At 44.1% G+C, this 22,150-nt stretch overlaps 1 pseudogene; it reads right to left on the bottom strand.

Moving 5' to 3' along the window:
- Nucleotides 1-20,864, bottom strand: part of LOC114281232 (O-fucosyltransferase 30-like) — a 93,702-nt pseudogene extending 72,838 nt beyond the window's left edge.
- Between the last annotated feature and the right edge of the window lie 1,286 nt (nucleotides 20,865-22,150).

Here is a 22,150-nt window from a genome sequence, read left to right on the forward strand (position 1 = left end):
ACACACCGTTGGAGAAGGCTTGCTTAGCTTTGGTATGGGCTACCAGGAAGCTGCGGCACTACCTGTTAGCTCACTCTGTAATGTTGGTTTCACGACTCGATCCCATCAAATATCTTTTCGAGAAACCAGCACTTACGGGTAGGCTAGCTCGTTGGTCGCTTTTCGCTTTTCGAATTCGATCTGAAATATGTGACACGCAAGTCAGTCAAGGGAAGAGCAGTGGCAGAGTTCTTAGCCGACCATCCAGTGGAAGGGGGTGAAGCAGTTGAGTACTCGTTCCCAGATAAGGCCATTTTGCATATTAATGACGAGTTTTGGACGATGTATTTTGACGGAGCGTCCAACCAATACAGGTATGGGATAGGGGTGTTGCTAATAGCACCGGACAACTCCTGTATCCCTCTAGCATTCAAACTCCGATTCAAAGTCTTGAACAACAAAGCAGAATATGAGGCATGCATTGCCAGTCTAGAAGCAGCCCTGGAACTAGGGGCAAGACGGTTGGACGTCATTGGGGACTCGAACCTTGTTGTGTCTCAAGCAAAAGGAGACTGGAAAGTCAAAGAAGAAAAGATGATGATGTATCACTGGACCATGGATTTGTTAATTCCTCAGTTCGAAAAGCTAAACTTTGCTCATCTACTAAGAGAGAACAACAGGTTCGCAGATTCTTTAGCAACTCTATCTTCCATGATAGACATCCCATTCGGAGTCCGAATGCGTCCAGTCATCATTGACCAGAAATTTGCGACAGCCTATGAGTCAATTGCTGCTATAGATGAGGTTCAAGACGAAAACCCCTGGTATTACGACATTTGGAATTTCTTGGAGAAGGAAGCATACCCGGTAGGGGTAAATGCCAAGGTTAAAAGGGCAATCAGAAGAATGGCCGTTCAGTTCATTATTTGTGGGGGTAAGCTGTATAAGAGAGGTCATCTGGGAATGAATAAGCTATGTGTTGAAGCCAAGGAATCAAAATGCCTGATGGAGGCCATCCATGGAGGAGAATGTGGAGCACATATGAATGGGGTAATGCTAGCGCAGAAGATCCTCAGACAGGGTTACTACTGGTCCACCATGGAGGAGGATTGTATCGGCTTTGTTCGGCGATGCCACAAATGCCAGATCCATGCGAATCGCATGAACATTCCACCGTCGAAGCTGTACAATATGACTTCGCCATGGCCATTTTCAGTTTGGGGAATCGATGTGATCGGGGCTGTTACCCCGAAGGGGTCGAATGGGCACGAGTTCATCCTGGTCGCGAAAGATTAATTTACGAAGTGGGTCGAGGCCCAATCTTATGCGGTGTTGAAGGCTTCACATGTTACGAAATTCATCAGAAACAACATTATCTGCCATTATGGGGTCCCAAATAAGATTATTTCAGACAATGGTTCCCATTTCAAGAAGGAGGTAATTGATTTGTTAAAGAAATACAATGTGGCTTTCTATAAGTCATCCACATACCGGCCGCAAACCAACGGAGCGGTTGTGACCGCCAACAAGAACATCAAACACATACTGCAGAAGATGGTGGAAACCTACCGGGATTGGCCAGATAAGCTGCCATTTGCTCTGTGGGACTACAGGACTTCAATTAGAACTTCTACCGGAGCAACTCCATATTCATTGGTTTATAGGATGAAGGCCGTTCTACCTATCGAGATTGAGGTTCCGTCATTGCGAGTATTGGCTGAGTGTCAAATAGCTGAAGCAGATTGGCAGCAGAGCAGGTTTGAGGAACTCATGCTCTTTGATGAGAGAAGACTGAAAGCATTGTACCATGTCCAAGGTTATCAGCGCAGAATTGCCCGGGCTTTCAACAAGAAAGTCAAGTCCAGGAATCTAAGGGAAGGAGATTTGGTGCTCAAGGACAACCGAGCTCCCATCCACGACCTAAGGGGCAAGTTTAGACCCAATTAGACTGGTCCCTACATCATCTAAGCTATCTGGTCAGATGGAGCTGTGGTTCTGATGGATCTAGATGGCCTAGAGTTCTCCCAACCAATCAACATGGACAAGTTGAAGAAATATTATCCCTGAGAGGCTCGCTAGGCCGAAAACCTGAAAGGGCGACCTAGGCAAAAGTTAGAGCATAGAAAATTGGAAAACATAAAAACTGAGCTCGCAAGGTTGAAAACCTGCAAAGGGTGGGCTTGGCAAAAGTTAGAGCGTAAAAGGAGAGTGAAAATACTCGAGTGAACCTAAGCCTGAACTACGTAAGGCTTGATTCCCATCTTTGGGATACGTAGGCAACTTCATCTTGTAGTTCAGCCATAAACTTTTCCCTGATCAACTTTGTCCATTTGATCATCTCGGCCATCTTTGTCTATTCAGCATTCAAGAGTTCGTTTATGATCTCCGGTGCAGTGCTCTTCAGACTAGGGGCAACTTTCCGCTGCCGTGCAGTGCCGCAGCACTCTTCAGATTAGAGGCAACTTTCCAGTTGCAGGGATCCGGGGTTGTGCATCTCAGTGACAGATTTCAGGCGTGTCCAGTTCTGATCCATATCGAAAATAGTTTTGAAAAGTTTTGATAAAAGTTGACTTTGTTCAAATTAATCTTTTTACAACTAAGACCATCTCTAGACCAAAACGGGAAATTTTCAGTACCATAACCTTCAAATTTCATTGATTTCTGTAGAAAGTCTTTCTGGTCTTGCATATAAATTAAAGTCGCTGTTTATTACATTCATAAGGAAAACTTGAAAGTACTAATAAAGCAACAAATCCGGGGCATAGTCAAGTCAGGTGTTCCTGCGCCCCCTTCTAGAGCTGGTCGAAACCCTCGGTGCCAAGTTGGGCCCGATCTGTGCCTCCTCATTAAGCCAATCTATGCACTCATCAGACAAAGTACAACTGAAAGTAGGAGCAGGGGCCAGGAGTTCTCTAGTCCTCCACGATGCGGCTTGCCGAGCAAGTTGCGCACCTCGAAACGGAAAGGCAGTTGGATATTCTATCCCCTCTGCGGGGCAAATCTGGTCATGGCCAAACTGGCGCTGGAACCGGAACGGGAAATAGAATACGCAATGGGTCAAGCCAATCAACTGAATCCCAATCTGTCGGGACATGCTGTAGCCCATTGCCGGCAGATTGAGCCAGGGGCACCGCCAAGCAATGCGGTCTGCGGACAGGCTGCACATCCAATCAAACCGCCATCCCTCGTCAAGGGCATTGACTAGACATTGCCTGAAGAAGTAGCCGCGAGCTGAGTATGCTGGGCAAGAGTCCACAACCTGCAACTTATCCATCAACCACACCTGGGAAGGGATGAAAAATGAGAGATTAAAGAATAGAGAGATGTACGATGAGAGAAAAGTGAGAAAAGGGTTTTGTGAGAAAAACCGAGCTTGAGGGTCAAGTGATGTGAGCAATACATGTGTAAGATTGGGTGGGAAACATTACCTGCAGCAGTAGTGGACTCCCCGCAAATCTGGTCGTCTCTCGATGATAAAAGGCGTCTAAGCCCATCAACGTCTCTGCCAGAGTCATGGCGATGCAGCTCTTGCCCTCCTTTAAACCTAGGGCAACCTCGATCAATTGGACGCTAGATCCCCCGGAACTTGAGGAAAACAGAAAATGAGATAGCATGCACAAACAAAGGGCATGTCGCCGGAAGCCTTGCCAATGATGGTCGCCGCGGTCACCAGTATCCGAAAACCGATGAATCAAACTCAGAATATCTAGCATTCCGTCACAAATCAGAGATCGAGCGTCATACATAGTGAGTCCACACATTTGCCCTAAGCTTTGAACATAACCAAAGTTAAGCTGGGGTAAGATCTCCTCGTCACACTCGGATTCCGTTAAAGCTTGAAAATCTTCGAAACTAGGGCATACCTCTTGCCCGCCAAAGCTAAAGACATGAGTCACCGGGTTCCAAAACCTCGCTGCGGCATGAAGAAACGGAGGGTGCAGTGGAGAGCGACTCAGAGTGAATAGTGCATCTATGCCGAAACCCCAAAAATTCAGCTTTTCCGAGCCATCCAAGTTGTTAATCCAGGACGAGAGATTCTGGGCAAGAAATCCCTCCATTTCGAGCAAATTAGTGTTGAATTGAGTAAAACTACGAAGCTGTGGCCTTTTGTAGGGGATAAGATTGAGTGGAGGACAGGTGTCAACATTCTGGTGATTCTTTCATTCACGGCCATAACAGCATGATTACCATGAGGCTAGCTGCTTATGTGATATAACTGCTTGAATGCCTGTGGATGGAGGTTGAATTACCTAAATTGGAATAATGTATTAAAACTGTGAGTTTTAAGCCCACTAGATAGTGGCAAAACCATCTTTTCTAAAAGTCCACTCGAGGGTGGCAAAGCCTGCATTTTAGCCTACTTGCGAGTAGCAAACCATCTTCAAAACGAACATGCAATGTTTCATTCCAATTTAGGCGACTTGGTCTATACTTGTTTGCTGCACGCATAACATAGTAATTCTAGGCTAATAAATGGAATAAGAACGCATAACGTTTTCAAAACTGGATATCACGGTTAGTAGAGGCCGATCTTTGATTGGGCGAGAGGGGGTGCTCATAGCTGACCTTCCCCAATCGTACCCAAGTTCCCAAGCCGAGGCAACTTTGGTGATGACTGGCACGTGGCCTTTGGCACCGAGTTAGGGTTTCTTAAATTCCCCCATAAAAAATATTTAGGTGGCGACTCTGTATCTGGCAAAGCAGTCCATGTTTGGCACTTCTTTCAAAAAATCTGTTTTCTCAAAACGATTTGCCGGATTTGGACTCTTTGGTTCAGATTAAGAACCGTAACGCAAATTGAGTCCGAACTGTAGCGAGGCCCACGGGCGCGTCTACAGTTTCTAATGGCCCAAGAAACCAAGTTGTGCACTTTCATGTCAAATAAAATGCAAACCAAATAAGCACATAAGGGCCCAACCTCTATCACTTGATTTCAAGAGGCAAGGCATGTATGTTCAATGCAATGCACCCTAGGCGTGGAAACTAAGTAGGCAACATGAACATGTGGCAAGCATGGAAAGCATATAACAAGTATGCAAGCTAATTGAGCATGCAAGATGCAATGCCAACATGCAAATATGCAAAACATGTGGCATGTTAAGCAAACAAAACAAAGATGAGAATGCATACCAAATGCACTATGACTCAAGCATGCAACACATGCGGTAGGCCAAGTATTCAACAACACACAAGGCGAGCATGCAACAACACGCGAACAATGGACTCATACCAATTTGGGCAGCTCTCAAATAAGCCCAAAATAGTGGCCAAACGCCAAGGAAATGAAGGCAAAATATGACATAGAAACATGCATGCACACATGGTTCATCACTTAGGCATTAAAGATTGACTTTTAAGCACACTTAAAAGAGGACAATTATGGACTAATGGCATGCATACTAAGCTCTGAAATCATGTTATAAAAGGTGCCAAACCAAGTAAACAAGACAAGCTAAGCATTCAACGATGTCCAAAACACAAGGTAAGCCAAGGGGCTTAAACCATGGCCATGCCAACCAAACCTCACAAGGCTAAGAGGACTTAGAATAGTCCCAAGGCAGGCCCAAACAAAGCTAAGGACACACCTAGATAGCATCTAAGTGGCCTACACATGGAAGCATACAAAAGAGGCCAAACATGGAGCACAAGACTACAACCTTTTAAAGCATTAAAGAAGCATCAAATGCAACCATACAAGCATACCATGGGGACTGAAATGATGCTATAAGTGGTGCCAAACCACTAAAACGTGCCAAGCAATGTATGCTCAACACTCACACACCCGAGGCTAGCAAGCCAAAATGCAAAGTAGCTATACAAAGCATGTCAAGCATGGCCAAAGCAATTAAAAACAGAGCTAAAGCATACTAAAACATGCATAAAGCTTCACAAGGCTTGGCCAAAATCATGCTAGAACAAGGCTCAAAGCACAAAGCATGTTAAGGCAAATTCATGGCATTACAAGACAAGTATGCTAAGCATGCATGGTGTGTCTAAACCAACTAAAAACAATGCTATATCATAACAAAATAAGCACAAATAACACTTAAGACATGGCCAACATGAACTTAAAAAGGGTGCTCACACATGACGCTAAAATGGCACTTTTTGAAGGCAACAAGGAGAGGGGATGACCCTCTCCTTCTTAGGACCTTAAAGCACCATCCCCGCCACTGAAATCCCTAAAGATTTCAGTGGTGAGGAGGCCCAAACAAGATGGTCCCGGAGCTCACCAAAATAGCACAAACTGGGGGCCAAACAAGGCCTAAGAAGGGTCAAAGAACCCCAAAGCTCAAAGCAACCTTTAACAACTATTTTAAGCAAGTAGAAACAAGACTTTTATATGTTATACACTAAGCTCAAAAACAGATGCAAGGTAGGCTAAAAGACTTTGCAAAAATGGGGTATTTAAAGGTAAAGTTCTTACCCTTGTAGACCCCTTCAAGAACAGCACTCCAGCTGCTTTCCTTACCTCAAAACCAGCTCAAAACTTCTAGAACAACCTAATGGCTCCTCAGTAACCATGGTAAGGTGTAAAACTAGGTGTTTGTGCACAAAAATAAGGACAAACACACACTTATACACAAAGAGACGGAGATATAGAGATAGAATAGATACACTATGGCTAACCCTAATCCAGACCTCTGGAACTCAACCCTCTAACCCTTGAGGAGGGAGGAGAAGACCTTCTCTTATAGAGGATCACTCTTGCAAAGCTTACAAGACAAGCTAAGCAAGAGGGAAATCCCTTCATACACGTGTATGGAGGGGGTGCAAAGTGTATGCCAGCTAGCACAGCTGGCATAAAAATGCAAAAGTAGATGCACAGTGGTCGGCCAGCCAAAAATGACAAAATGGCAAAATACATGGTCGACCGACCACAAAGAGTGTCGACCGAGCAAACATATGGCCGATGGCAACAAAACAATGGCCGGTGGCCTCAAGCCATGGTCGGTGAGGTGTGGGGGTGGCCCACAAGCCACTCTCTGCCCTTAAAAGCAAAACACAAGTGTTTGGTGCAAAATCAAACATAAAACAGTCAACTCGAGAGATCATGAGGCAAGGCGCGTGGCCGAGACCTCCGGGAACTCAAGACGAACACAAACATGGATGATCACCGAGTGTTCAAATAGTGACGTCCAAGTCTTGTGGACGGTAAAAAATGGGGTGTCTACAGGTAGCCTTCATTGAGTGTAGACTTCAGCTCCCACTCAACACCCTTTTTCATGAAATACTCCATTATTACAAGTTGAACCCAATGCAACTTTCCATCAATTCCTATCGAACCATCAATGGTATCATAGCCTTAGTCAAACAAGAAAACACTAGGATCACATTAGCCGATATCCAATATTGCTACACTATGTGTGGCCTCAAAAAAGACACCGGCTACGTTTACTATCTCAAGCCGAGGTCTACTGAATACAAAATCGTTGCCGACCTGCCGGACTCCAACAAGGGAGCTGGGGACGATTATTTCATTACTTCGGGGAACTGGGAGTTCGCCCCAGATGAAGACCTCTATCTCTTCCCTCTCCTTCGATCAGTCTTTGTAGAGGGCAATGGTAAGAGCCCTGCATTCATACCTACCTATTTTTTAAAGTCTTTCATACTTTATCAATTTCTTAATGTTTGTTTTTCTTGCAGCTGTTCCTAAGCCACAAAAAAATTTTCGCCAATCCTTCATTCCCAGGAAGGATTTGAAGAGACTTTTGGACTTGCCAGTCCATAAACGGAAGGCGCCTCTGCTTCTCAATTTTATTCTAACATACAAGTCGGCTTTGCCCGGCGTCCCTAGAAAGAAGAAGAAAAGCCTTTCTCCACCATCTGCCACAACTCCACAAACCTCATCCACATCTCGGACAGACCAAGGGTCAACTTTTGATCCAACTGAGCAACCGTCAACCTCGGCTTCATATTTGATTCCAATATCCCAATGCCGCCGTCAACCCCGAACAGTTTCTACTGTCGAGATGGGTCGCCCAAAACCAGTTGCCAAAGATCTCCTGCCTAACATTCCAACTGATGTTGACACCGAGCCAACACAAACCCAGCCTCCTTCAAAGCCAAAATGAATCAAAAAGGCTCAGCCAAAGGCAAAGGTGCCTCAGATCGATTCTGAGGATACCTTGCCAATTTCCAAATTGGCTCCAAGTGAAAAAACTGCCTCTGTCCCAACGAAGAGGCCCGCTGAAACCCTTCCATCCGAATCCACCAAATCCAAAAGCCCGAGGTCATCTTCTGCAACAACCTCGGGGTCTAAGAAGCCTGATGTCCCCTGGACCCCGAGATTACTCTAGAAGATAAGCCTGTTATAGCTAGTGATAGCGCCGAAGATATCAATGTTGATGTCGCCCTTAGTACTGCTCTACTTCTTCCTGGCGATCTCGACCGGAACGCCGAGTTGAGTGAGTACGAAAATTATGCTTTGATGCTCCAGCGATCTGTTCAGGTAAATATCTTTACTTGGTAATTTTTTCTCTCCTGTACTTTCGAAGATTTTGTAATAACTTTTGTCTTGTATTTTTTCAGGCTATCCAGCATGCCCATTCTTTCTCTATTCAATCTTTGAAAATCGGGAGAAGTTGGCCGAGATGAAGTGGGAGTTCTCTACTCTTCAAAAAGCCAACAAAAGCCTTCAATCGAAAATGAAGAAGTTAGAGAACCAGGCCGAAGCTATGCCGAAGAGAAATTTGAGTTTGCTGAGGCCATTAGGAAGGTTGCTGACTCCCAAAAAAGAGAGGCCGAGGAGAAGATGGCCCAGGCCCAAAAAGAGCTGCAGGAGGCCTTGGCTACCAAAGAGGCTGAAATTAAGAATGCCGACGAGAAGGCGTATACCCAGGGCATGGCCGATATCACGGAGGCCTACGAAAAGCAAGTGAAGGAGGCATGCAACAAGGGTTTCACCCTTGGTTGGATGTCCCTTCTAAAAAAGCTTAATGTCCCTAAGGACTTGCCTTTGAGAAACGCCGACGCCATTCATCTTCCATTCCCTTCAACACCAACTCCAGCTCAATTTGAGGACGATGACTCTGAGTCCGAGGAGGGGGAGGTTTTGGTAAAGAAGTCCAAAGATGCTACTAGGGCCAAGTCTCCTCCTCAAAATGAGCAAGTCCTGGACTTGACTCAAGATGAGGAGGATGAGGAGGTTTGCAAAGATGCTGCTCCTCAGAAAGCTTTATCCGATGTTCCTCTTGCCGATAAGAGCCTAGATAAAACCCTGCAAGAAATCGACGCTGAACTTGTGGCCGAGAAGGTTGCCGAGACGTCTTCTCAGCAATCCTTCGAGGTCCAAACCCAGCCTGCTGAAAACTCTTAATTTTGATGTTTATTTTTTTCCATCTTTTGTACTTTTGCTTTCTTTTTTTGGGAACGATTGTAAGCTTTTGGCCGACGTGCCTTTTCTGAATATTAATACAACTTTCCTTCTCTGAGTGCTTGCATCTTTGTCTTCTCTTTACTACTCTTGCATGATTCTATACTTAGAAGTTTTGGCATGTCTTCAATATACATGTCAATCCATGTGCAACCTTCTCGGGGTGACACACCTCGGTTGTACAAATCGATGATTTATCTCGGCAAGTACCTAACTACCTTTCTCGACGTAATCTTGGTTTCACCTTGTAAATATAAAAATTCAACAAGTGTTTAACCTTAGTCTTCAATCTTCTAAATTGTCCACAAATTTCAACAGGTGTTTAAACATTGATCTCGCTTTAACTTCAACTTGTAAATTGTCCACAAATTTCAACAAGTGTTAAACAATGATCTCGGTTTAATTTCAACTTGTAAATTCTCCACAAATTTCAACAAGTGTTAAACAATGATTTCGGTTTAACTTCAACTTGTAAATTGTCCACAAATTTTAACAAGTGTTAAACAATGATTCGGTTTAACATCAACTTGTAAATTGTCCACAAATTTCAACAAGTGTTAAACATTGATCTTGGTTTAACTTCAACTTGTAAATTGTCCACAAATTTCAACAAGTGTTAAACAATGATCTCGGTTTAACTTCAACTTGTAAATTTCAACAAGTGTTAAGCAATGATTTCGGTTTAACTTCAACTTGTAAATTGTCCACAAATTTCAACAAGTGTTAAAAAATGATCTCGGTTTAACTTCAACTTGTAAATTGTCCACAAATTTCAACAAGTGTTAAACAATGATTTCGGTTTAACCTCAACTTGTAAATTGTTCACAAATTTCAACAAGTGTTAAACAATGATCTCGGTTTAACTTCAACTTGTAAATTGTCCACAAATTTCAACAAGTGTTAAACAATGATTTCGGTTTAACTTCAACTTGTAAATTGTCCACGAATTTCAACAAGTGTTGAACAATGATCTTGGTTTAACTTCAACTTGTAAATTGTCCACAAATTTCAACAAGTGTTAAACAATGATTTCGCCTCTCTCTGCCCCCTTATGTGAACCTAAGTTCTACTTGGGTTCTCATTATACATGTATTCTAGAGACAATGTCAAGTATCTTGAAAAGAAAACCACGCTGAATCTTTATTTATTTACTTCGGCAAATGACAAAAGAACAAAGGAACTCTAATGATAGAAAAATTTCAAATTGCAAGTGTTCCAAGGCCTTGGCAACTCTTTGTCCTCATTATCTTCAAGCCGATATACCCCATTGCCCAGCATCGAGATGATTCTATAGGGTCCTTCCCAATTTGGGCCAAGATTGCCCTCTCTGGGATCCTTCTTGTTGCCGATGACTTTCCTTAAGACGAGGTCACCAATATGAAATTCCCTTGGGCTAACCTTCTTGTTATAAGCTCTAGCAAGTTGCTGCTGGTATGCTGCGAGCTGAATTGTAGCTTTCTTCCTTCGTTCTTCTAGAAGATCTAGATCTCGGGCTAAGAGTACAGCATTAGTCCCATTCTCTACCCCCTGGGTTCTGATCCCAGGGATGCCGACCTCCAGCGGAATGACTGCTTCTGTGCCATAAGCCATGGCAAAGGGGGATTCCCCTGTTGATCTTCTCGGCGTAGTCCGATATGCCCAGAGTACATTGGGCAATTCGTCTACCCACTTTCCTTTCACTGCCTGCAGCCTCTTCTTTATCCCATCCAGAATTACTTTGTTGGATGCTTCTGCTTGTCCATTGCTTTGTGGAAAGCTTGGGATTGAAAAGTAGTTCTTGATCTTGAACTTTGCACAAAAATTCTTGATTAGCTTACTGTCAAATTGAGTTCCATTGTCTGCAACAATTGCTCTTGGAATCCTAAACCTAGTGATAATGTTCTTTCAAATGAAGTTCTTTACGTCCACATCTCGGATCTTGGCAAGAGGTTTAGCTTCTATCCATTTAGTGATGTAATCTGTTGCTACCAGCAAGTACTTCCTTTGTCCAGTTGCTTGGGGTAGTTGCCCAACAAGATCCATGCCCCATTGGGCAAATGACCAAGGACTGGATACAGGGTTCAGGTCTTCTGTTGGCTGGTGTATCAGAGGTTCAAACCTTTGGCATTGTTCACACTTCTTTACATAGGCTTCTGCATCTTTCTGCATGTAAGGCCACCAATACCTTGGGTGATGGCCCTATGAGCGAGTGATCTGCCCCCAGAAATTGGTTCATGTATTTCATATAAAAAGTCTTCGACTTGTAAAGCGTGTACGCATCTTAAAAGGGGTCCAGTGAAGGACCTTCTGTAGAGATGTCCTTCTGCTGTCAGACTGAATCTTGCCGACTTCAATCTGATCTTGTGTGCCTCCTTGCGGTCATCTGGCAACTTTCCTTCTTTTAGGAATGCAATGATTGCATCCATCCAGCGTGGTCCCATGTCTACACACATCGCTTCGCGCTCTGTGGTCAGTGGTTCGATGCTCGGGCCCGACAAGTAATAGACCATTATGGTCCTTGCTTTTCCAGGTTGTATCGCACTAGCTAGGTTGGCCAATGCATCGGGGCGACTGTTATCATCTCGGCTTACTTGAAGTAGTCGGCAGTTCTGAAACAAGGCTGACAACCTAATGGCCTCCTTTGCGTAGGCCGACATTCGTTCATCTCGGGCTGCAAACTCGCCCGTTGTCTGGTTAACTATCAGTTGTGAATCACAAAAAACTATTACCTCATATGCTTACACGGCTGCTGCCAGCTTCAGTCCTGCAATGAGTGCTTCATACTCTGCTTCATTGTTTGAGGCCTTGAACCCCAAACGAATTGATTGTTCTAGTACCTGCCCATCTGGGGATATCAATACTACTCTCGCCCCTGCTCCCTATCGGTTTGAACTCCCATCAACGAACAGTCGAAAGGAGTCGTCGATGTAAATGCTGTAGGGTCTGAGTTTTTCTTCTTTCTTTTGTTCTTCCGCGTTTGCCTGGGCTTCTCCTTGCTTGTCTGGACATCGTTCATCTTGGCTCAACGGAGCCCGATATACGATGGAATCTGGCGTGAACTCGGCCACGAAGTCGGCCAGAACTTGGCCTTTGATTGCTGTTCAGGACCTGTACTCCAGATCATACAGGCCTAGGGTGACTGCCCATTTGGCTATTCTTCCTGTTAAGTCTCCCTGCTGCAATAGGGACTTCAATGGATGTTCTGTCAGTACCACAATTTTATGGGCCTGGAAGTAATGGTTCAACTTCTTTGAAGCCATTACTAAAGCTAGTGCCAATTTGTCTAAGGGTAGATACTTCGTTTCTGCGTCAGTTAGGGTTTTGCTTACATAGTAAACAGCCCTTTGCTCCCCTTTTTCTTCTCGGATTAGTACTGCACTTATCGCATGTTCTGAAATTGCCAAGTACAGGAACAGTTCCTCCCCAGGTTCTGGATTCAAAAGAACTGGAGCTGTGGTCATGTAATTCTTCAGATCGGCAAATGCTTCTTCGCACTCCTCTGTCCAAAGAAAGTCCGTGGCTTTGTTCACTAAGTTGAAGAAAGGTTGGCACTTGTCTGAGCTTCTGCTTATGAACTTGTTCAGGGCTGCGGCCCTTCCAGTTAGCATCTGCACCTGTTTTGCTGACGTCGGGCTCTTCAACTCTAGGATGGCTTTGATCTGATCTGGGTTGGCCTCAATGCCCCTTCTGGTCACCAGGTATCCTAAAAACTTACCAGATCCAACTCCAAATGCACACTTCGATGCATTGAGTCGGAGCCGATATGTTTTAAGGATTTCAAAGACTGCTTTTAGATCAGCGAGATGACCCTCAGGCTCCTTGGTCTTAACGACCATGTCATCAATGTAGACTTCTACTATTCAGCTAATCAAGTGTTTGAACATTTTGGTTACCAACCTTTGGTAAGTTGCTCCGGCGTTTTTTAACTCGAAAGGCATTACTCTGTAACAATACAGGCCTTTTGGGGTGATGAACGCGGTTTTCTCTTCGTCTGGGGGGTACATGGCTATCTGGTGGTACCCCTTATAGGCATCTAGGAAGCTCATTCTTCTATGCCCTAAAGTGGCATCTACTATCTGGTCAATCGTGGGTAGAGGAAAGTTGTCTTTAGGACAGGCTTTGTTGAGGCTGGAGAAGTCTACGCAGACCCTCCATTTACCGTTCTTCTTTTTTACCACCACTGTATTGGATAGCCATGTCGGGTAGTGAACTTCTCTAATGGCCCTGGCCTCTAGAAGTCTATCTACTTCTTTCTTTACTGCTTCAACGTGTGCCAACGTCGGTCTTCTCGCTCGTTGAATTATAGGTTTGGCTGACCTATCAACGTTCAGCTTATGGCAAGTGACCTCGGGGTCAATGCCTGACATTTCATAAGGTGTCCAAGTAAACACCTCAATATTTGCTCTCAAAAAAGCTTTCAACTCTTTTTCTTCTTCTTCGGCTAAGCATGAGCCTAGAAGAAAGAAGCGTTCTTCATTCCTATCCTGGACAAGGGTTTTCTTCAGTGCCTTTTCGCTCTTTTCGGTTGGCTCCTTCCCAACGTCTTCTAGGACTTCCACATCCTCATCTTCAATTTCTACCTTTTTTGGCTCTCGTATGCTGCAGGTAGATTTCATTGCTGCCATGGAGCAATTCTTCGCCTGCAGCTGATCGCCTCTGACTTTCTCTATCCCATGCTCTGTTGGGAATCGCGATAGTTGGTGCAATATTGAGGGAACTGCCCCCATCGTATGCAACCATGGCCTTCCCAAGATGATGTTGTAAGGGGAGGGTGTGTCGATGATGGTGAATTCTGTCTTGATCTTCCTGGTGCCAGCCTGCAACTCCAAGCTTATTGTTCCCAGTGGCCATGACGGTGTTCCATTGAACCCAACCATTGGGCCATTGGATTGTTCCATATCATCTGGGTGAAGGCCGAGCTCCTTGTAACATCGGATGTACATGATGTCACAAGAGCTACCTTGGTCAAACAGGATGCGTTTCACTTGGCACTCCCCAACCTGGAGGGATACTACCAAGGCATCATTATGCAGATGCTAGACCATCTCTAGGTCAGCTTCAGTAAAGGTTATCATTGGTCCCTGGCACTCTTCTGCCCGATGTCTTTTCTCCCTGACTTGGTAGACATATTGTAGGTGTTTTACCTTCTGGGTCGCTCCTCGGATTTCGTTTTCGTTGATCTTCGAGTGGATTACGTTGATTACCCAAGGTCCTCTTGCCTGCAGCTGCTGTGCTAGGGGAGGTGGGGCAGCTGGTGCCTGAGGCAACCTTGCCCATTTTTCCCTTGTCCTGGTCTCATCGACAAGGTCTCTCAGATGTCCTTGTCTCACCAGGTCTTCCAAATGTGTTTTCAGGGCTCTACAACCCTAAGTTGTATGCCCATCTTCATTGTGGTAGGCACAATGCCTACCAATGTTTCTTCCCATAAACTCTGAAATAGGGCTGGTTCCGAATTTGATCCATGACTTTGTGAATTGGGATTCAGAACACAGTTGTCACTGCCTGTACAGCCCTCAGTTCTACCCCTTGTTTGGAGGATCCGCTGTTACTTCAGCCTCACTTCGGCGAGCTGTTTCTTTTCTCGTGCTTTGTTTCCTTATTCCCCGACGTATCTTCCTCGGCTCTGGCATACTTCTCGATTCTGGCCATGAGTTCCTCCATACGTTTTGGCAATGTCTTTGCCAATGACTATCGTAGTGGACAGTCATCTTTCAGGCCGTTCTTGAAAGACATGACTGCCACCTCTTGATTACATTCAGGTATTCGGTTGAACACCTCATAGTATCTTTTGGCGCAGGCCCTAGGGCCTTCATCTTTGCTGATCTTTAGAGCCATCAATGCATCCACTCTCAATGGCTGAAGTTTGTTTGTCATGAACCTGGCCACAAACATCTCGGCCAGGCCTTCCCAGGCCTTCACACTTTCCTTTGGTAGTTTGTGAAACCAATCTGATGCAATCTCCCTGATGGACGAGGGGAACACTTTGCAGAGCAACGGCTCGTTCCCACTATATAATGCCATTGAGTTCAAGTATAATCGAACATGGAAGTTGGGGTCTGACTTACCATCGTATATTTGAAACCTCGGCATACTGAATCTCTCTGGTGCCTCGAATTTGTCTAATTCCACCGAGAATGGTGTTCTCAGCTTAACCGGTGAAGTTACCTTGGCATCGGCGTTCCGTTGCTTCCTCCTGAGGTAATCTCTCAAGTCTTCTTTGCTCTGCCCAGGAGCTCGGCTATCTTTTGACTTCAGCCTTTTCGGTACACTACTCTCGGCCTCGTGGTGAGCCCTTTTTGAACTTTCTCCATGAGTTGTGTCGAAGCACAGCGCCTGTCCCTGAACATGCCGATGTCTTTTGGGGTCTACCTCCTTTGTGCGATGCGTCCTCCGTGATTCTTCTCTTCTTGACTCTCTTCGTTTGACTTCCCTGGAGGGTCAGTGAGAGTGTCTCTCACTCCCATTGTGCTGAGGGGCTACGGGGATTGTTTTCTGCCCTCCCTTCTCGGTATTGGCCGCTAGAATCGGCATGTCGCGCAGTGGGAACGGTGGCTGCATGACGTTATTTTGCATCATGAAATTGATGACCGACTGCAGATCTGCCAGTTTGTTTGCCATCTCTTTTACCTCTTCGTCCCTCCGTAGGCATCTATCCTTCCAAACCTGGAGGTCGTCCTCATTGTAGTAACCACTTCGATCTGGCTTCTTTGGTGCGTCGCTAATCTGGCCAACGTCTTTCACTTCCGTGATTCGGTCACGAGTTTCTGCTTTGCATTCGTCTCCTTCGACATCAAGGTCAATAGGTTTCCCACTCCCAGCAGGAGTGTCTTCCCCAATCTTTTCCTTCTGTCCGTTACTGGCCATCTATTCTTCTTTCGTTTCCACAGACGGTGCCAAATTGTGTGAGTGATTTTCCGATCACACTGCTCAACTTAGTACTCAGCTGGAGAACACTGGCAGAATAGATGACACCTGGCTGACCTGTAACAGAAAGATAAGATTCCGGCGGTGGTTCGTCCACCCGGGGGTACTCCGACGATCAAGTCAGTATATCTCTCAAAGATAATCAATAGTGCAAGACTCACTGAATTGAATATAAATTGCGTACCTTAGACCCATGGGGGTGCATCTCTTTTATAGCTAACTCAATCCTGGTCCCAACAGGAGCCTGGCTCTAATGGACTTAGGATTACTATCAATCTTGCACTCCCAGTAGGATTGGGATAAACTCCCTAAGAGTCTTATCATTTCCCAACTGTAGTCTTCCCCTTTTCTAGGGCTCTTGTGCCTTATCCGCTTATCATGGATTCCGATATCTTCGGAGGTAACTTCGGCCTCGCCGAGAAAACCTCGGTGTCATGACCAGGACAAGTGGTACCTCGGCTGACACGTCAGCATCACCTTAGCCACGTGTTGGTACTTAGAAAATATATCCCCACAATATACAAAAGGTGACACATGCGATATATATTCATAAATCGTTCATCCTGAATCTACAACATGTGTTACAAGAGGTAATAGGAAATGAAAGCTAAACAGATATTCATATGCCCTAATGGCTTAAATCTTTCCAAGACTGTGCTTGGTTACAACAAAATGAGTCATAAGCTCAATACAAATAAAGCCCTAGGCTTGTGAAAAGTAAATGCAAAATAAGTAGGAATTGAGCCTTCAGCTCCACAACCTTCCTGAGCTAAGTTCTTGGCGAAGGCATATCACCAGCACCTGAAAGTGTTTTTCCCAAGTATGGTGAGCCAAAGCCTAGTATAGACAATCTAGCACAATATATGAACCTTAACAAAGATATAAATATGATGTGCATATACAATGCCAATGATAAAGTCATTTGTATTGTCACAAGATCATCATATGTCAAGTTTCGTATCTCAAGCCATTTTATCTTAATTCGTTTCATGACAATTCATTTCACCTCAATTCATGAGTCAAATCCATTGTTATCTAAAGAACCCAACTGAGGCTACAACTTAGTGGTTCTCTAACCAATACAATCATTACACAAACACTTCAAATTTTCCATTTTACAAAAATTTCGTCCACTAGAATTGGCACCCTTGTATACATGCACAGTTTTCGAGGCTTTCACCCTGGACACATAGGCCAACTTAATTCAATGGAGTCCATCTCCTTTCTTCTCCCAAACAAGGAGTACATCTCCATTCTCCTTCCAAACATCATACATATATAATGTATTAAAAACACAGTCATATACAATGACAACCAATAAAAGATTAGTTTCAATTCATCTAATCCTCATGCAATTTCTACAACAATCATAGTTATCCTCCACTGATAGCCCAAGACAAATATTTCTAAATAGATATACAATCTCCAAAACACATATACTATCCAAATTTCCATAGGTGGGAGATAACAAGTACCTAACTCCACCATTTATATAAACATTTATCCAATTTCACATTCCCAACGCCAATTCCATTATATATACAAAATAATTATTTGAAATATTTTAGGGCAAAACTCCATTTTCTTCCAAATCCAATCCATGTGTCAAAATCAACAAATTTAACGCCACATCCTCATATCTACACCCATAGCCATTTTCAGTACCTTCATTTGAAAACTCCTATTTTGATTTTAAACCAAAACCCTAGGTTTGTCTAAAAATCCTCCAAAACCCAACATTATTTACACAATCAACAAATAACTAAGTTAAAAAATCATAGGAGAGTGTAGAAAGTCCCTACCTCACGGTTAGAAGACGAGCAAAGCAAGGAGAAGACTTCAAAGACGCCAAAATTGACTTCTGTTCGGATCAAAATGGAGTTCTTGAGATGCACTACCCCCTTTAACAAAGGCACACGGGTAGAGAAACAACTAGATCTAGGTGAAAATGTAGAGAGAATGTATGTTTCAGACAGAGAAACTCAGGATCTAGGGTTTTGAAATGTTTTAGAGAGAGAAAGAGATGAAAAAGTGATGTAAAAGGGGGCTATTGCGAACTGATATACGCATAGTCCGCTCGAGCACAAGAAGTGACACTCGAGCACAGAATACACACTCCTAGTAATTTTACAGACAATAGACCAACGCACGAGCACAATAAGTGCCACTAGAGCTGAGCCCACTCAAGCACAAAAAGAACCTCTCGAGCGTAGAATACACTCTCCTAGTAGTTTTGCAGACCTACAAAAGTACTGAGAGTTCACAAAGCCTGCTCGAGCACAAAAAGTGCCACTCGAGTGGAGGAGCAAAATTTTGGGAAACAAGAGTTTGGAAATTAAGCAATCAACCTGTCCCAAAGGCAACCACAACAATCCAATAGCCAAATTTAAGGAGATACAAGGGAAGCAAGATGTGAACAACAATGTGAAACCATGGAGCTCAAGTCTAGGATACAACAAGGGTCGAGTCAAAATCAGAATCGCTATAACCTCCCCCCCTTAAGGAATTTCGTCCCCAAAATTTCAAATCAAGTTTTAAGGTTATGCTTAAACCAATTCCAATAATGATCATTAATCAATTCCAATTATGTGACCTATTATCCGGTCATCCATTCTCATCAACTCAATGCACAAGTTCCAACAATGAAAATATAACTCACATTTTCCTAAAACATACAATGTTTACGTTAAATCCATGTTTCCAAAACATACACAACATATACAATGTTTTCATATTCATAAAACATATCAATGCTTTTATATTTCATTAACACAATCAAAACTTAAATATGTGTTCAAACATCAACAAATAAGTTCGAATACTTCTCATAGACTTCCAACTCACACTCCTAAGTTGCTTCTTCAACCCCATGATGTTTCCATAATACTTTAACCAAGGGAATTGTCTTGCGTCGCAAGACTTGGTCCCGGGTATCCAAGACTGTCACCGGTCTCTCCTTATAAGAGGCATTCTCATCTACCTCTAAGTTGGTCTAATCCAACACGTGCGATGGATCCAGCTCAAACTTCCGAAGCATGCTAATATGAAACACATCATAAACCCCAGAAAGCTGTAGCGGCAAGACCAGGCAATAAGCTACCTCTCCAATCCGCTCAAGGATCTTAAAAGGCCCAATGAATCGAGGGGACAACTTCCCACTCTTTCCAAACCTTATCAAACCACTCCTAGGTGATATCTTCAAGAATACATGGTCTCCCACCTCAAAAAACAAAGGTCTCCTCCTACGGTCGGCATAACTCTTCTGGCGACTCTGAGTTGTAACCAACCTCTGACGGATAAGTGCAACTTTTTCCGTCATATCCTGGACTAACATTTGGACCCAACATAGGTGCATCACCCACCTCTATCCAACACATAGGAGATCTACATGATCGGCCATACAAGGCCTCAAATGGTGCCATACCAATACTTGACTAGAAGCTATTGTTATAGGAAAATTTCACTGAGGGCAAGTGTTTCTCCCATGAACCCTTAAAATCAATGACATAACCCTGAATCACATCCTCTAAAAGCTGAATGGTGCGCACTGACTGCCCGTCAATCTGAGGATGATACGCAGTGCTAAAGGTCAATCTAGTGCCCAAGGCACTCTGTAGGCTCTGCCACAATCGAGCCGTGAAATGCGGATCTCTATTTGAAACAATCGTCATAGGGACATCATGCAACCTCACTATGTCTCTAATGTAAAGGTCGGCAAGATAACCTACTGAGTCACTCACATATATAGGTATAAAGTGCACCAACTTAGTCAACCGATCAACTACCACCCAAATGGCATTACTACCCCATTAAGTCGTCGGAAGGCCCACAACAAAATCCACAATGACAAGCTTCCACTTCCACTCGGCTATAGGCAAGGGTTGTAACAAACTCGTTGGCCTCTGATGTTCGGCCTTCACTTGTTGACAAGTAACGCACTTTGACACAAACACGGCCACATCCTTCTTCATTCCCCTCCACCAAAACTGGCGACAAAGGTCGTGACATATCTTTGTGCCTCTCGGATACACCGCAAGGCGTGAATGGTGAAATTCTCGGAGTACTTCCTTTCGGCAAGACTCTAGCACGAAGAGATGATCAAGGTATCTAACACTCGAGTCAGAGTACACGTTCAAGCCTCTTTCTACCTTCCCACTAGAGATCTTCTACCAGAGGGATTCTACCTCAAAATCACCTTTATGTGCTTCTATTACTGGATTCATAAGTGTAGGTTGTGCCACTACTGAAAATAAGGCTGCAGACTCAACAGATTCAGCAAGATGTAAGTCAAACTCCCTAATAGCACCCAACATCTCTGATTCCTGGATGGCAATACAAGCTACACTACTAATGGATTTCTTACTCAAGGCATCGACCACAACATTGGCCTTTCTCGGATGATAATGCAACTCGAATCATAATCCTCTATAAACTCCATCCACCTCCTCTGCCTCAGATTCAAGTCTTTCTGTGTAAACAAATATTTCAGACTCTTGTGATCAGAAAACACTTTAAACTTCTCACCGTACAGATAATGCCTCCAAATCTTTAAGGCAATGATCACCGCTGCTAACTCGTAATAACCATACCGCATACGAAATGCCATCTTCGGGATATCCTCCTCCGTTACTGTCAACTGGTGATAACCCGGTCTCAGGTCTATCGTAGAAAAGCAACAAGACCCCTTTTAACTGATCAAACAAATCATCTATACAAGGCATTGGGTACTTGTTTTTAACAGTTACCCAGTTCAACTTCTGGTAATCTATACAAAGTCACAATGCACCATCTTTCTTTTTGGCAAAAAGAGTCGGTGATCCCCAAGGCGATGTACTAGGGTGGATAAAATCCTTATCTAAGAATTCCTAGAGTTGAATTTTCAACTCGCTCAACTCGACAGTTGCAAATCTATGTGGTGCCATAGAGATCAGTGCGGTACCAAGCACTAAGTCAATGGAGAACTCGATCTCTATGTGATGTGGTAAACTAGTAAGATCCTTGGGAAAAATGTTCGGGTATTCACAAACTACCCTTGGCAACTCAACTCGGACTTCATCACACTCACAACTCAAAAAGTTGGCAAGAAGGAAACTAAGTTCACTTCGTCCACACGGATCATACACTGGTGATAAGACTCTATCAACCTACAAGAAATAAAAGCAATCATCGCTTAGGGTACATACAGTAACCCTCTAACGGTAGCAATCAACACAAATGCAAAAGGAAGCCAGGGACCAGCAACCTCTATGTCAAAACCTCGACACCCCTGCTTCAAAACAATCTCACCACCAATAGGTGACTCTACACATATAGAAGATGCTAACTGAGCCAACTCTAACCCCAAAATCGATGCAAATGCAAATGAGATAAATGAATGGAATGTACTCATGTCAATCAACACATTACCAATTGAATTCCAAAACAAAAAGGCACCTCTCACTACCGAAGGCACTGGTATAAGATCTGGCGTGGTAATAACATATACTTGCCCTGTAAGTCTCTACTCAACTTGCTTACCCCTCGGAGCATAAGCCGGATGCATTGACTGAGCCGAAAAGGCTCTCTGATTGGCCCTCGAGGCCTGTGCTGGTTGTGTAGGCTGGTGGCTCTGTGTCTGTCTCAAACCAGACGCACAGAGAATGCCGCCAAATTGAGGGCAAAATCTCTTCATATACCCCGCATGCCCACACTGATAATAATTGAGCGGCTGCCCTCATCACTAACTCTGGCTCTGAGAATGAGTGAGCGGCTGAAGACGATGCAGATCGTTGCCATCCTCCTCTCTACGGGCAAGCTGGAGACTTGTGGCCTAACTGACCACACTTGTAACAAGTGAAATTTCCCTAACCACTTCTTTCAGAACCTGAACTCGACACTGGAAAACTGGACCTC

This window comes from Camellia sinensis, chromosome 9 (assembly GCF_055761805.1).
Source record: "Camellia sinensis isolate YWXY chromosome 9, ASM5576180v1, whole genome shotgun sequence".
In the NCBI taxonomy this organism is placed as follows: Eukaryota; Viridiplantae; Streptophyta; class Magnoliopsida; order Ericales; family Theaceae; genus Camellia; species Camellia sinensis.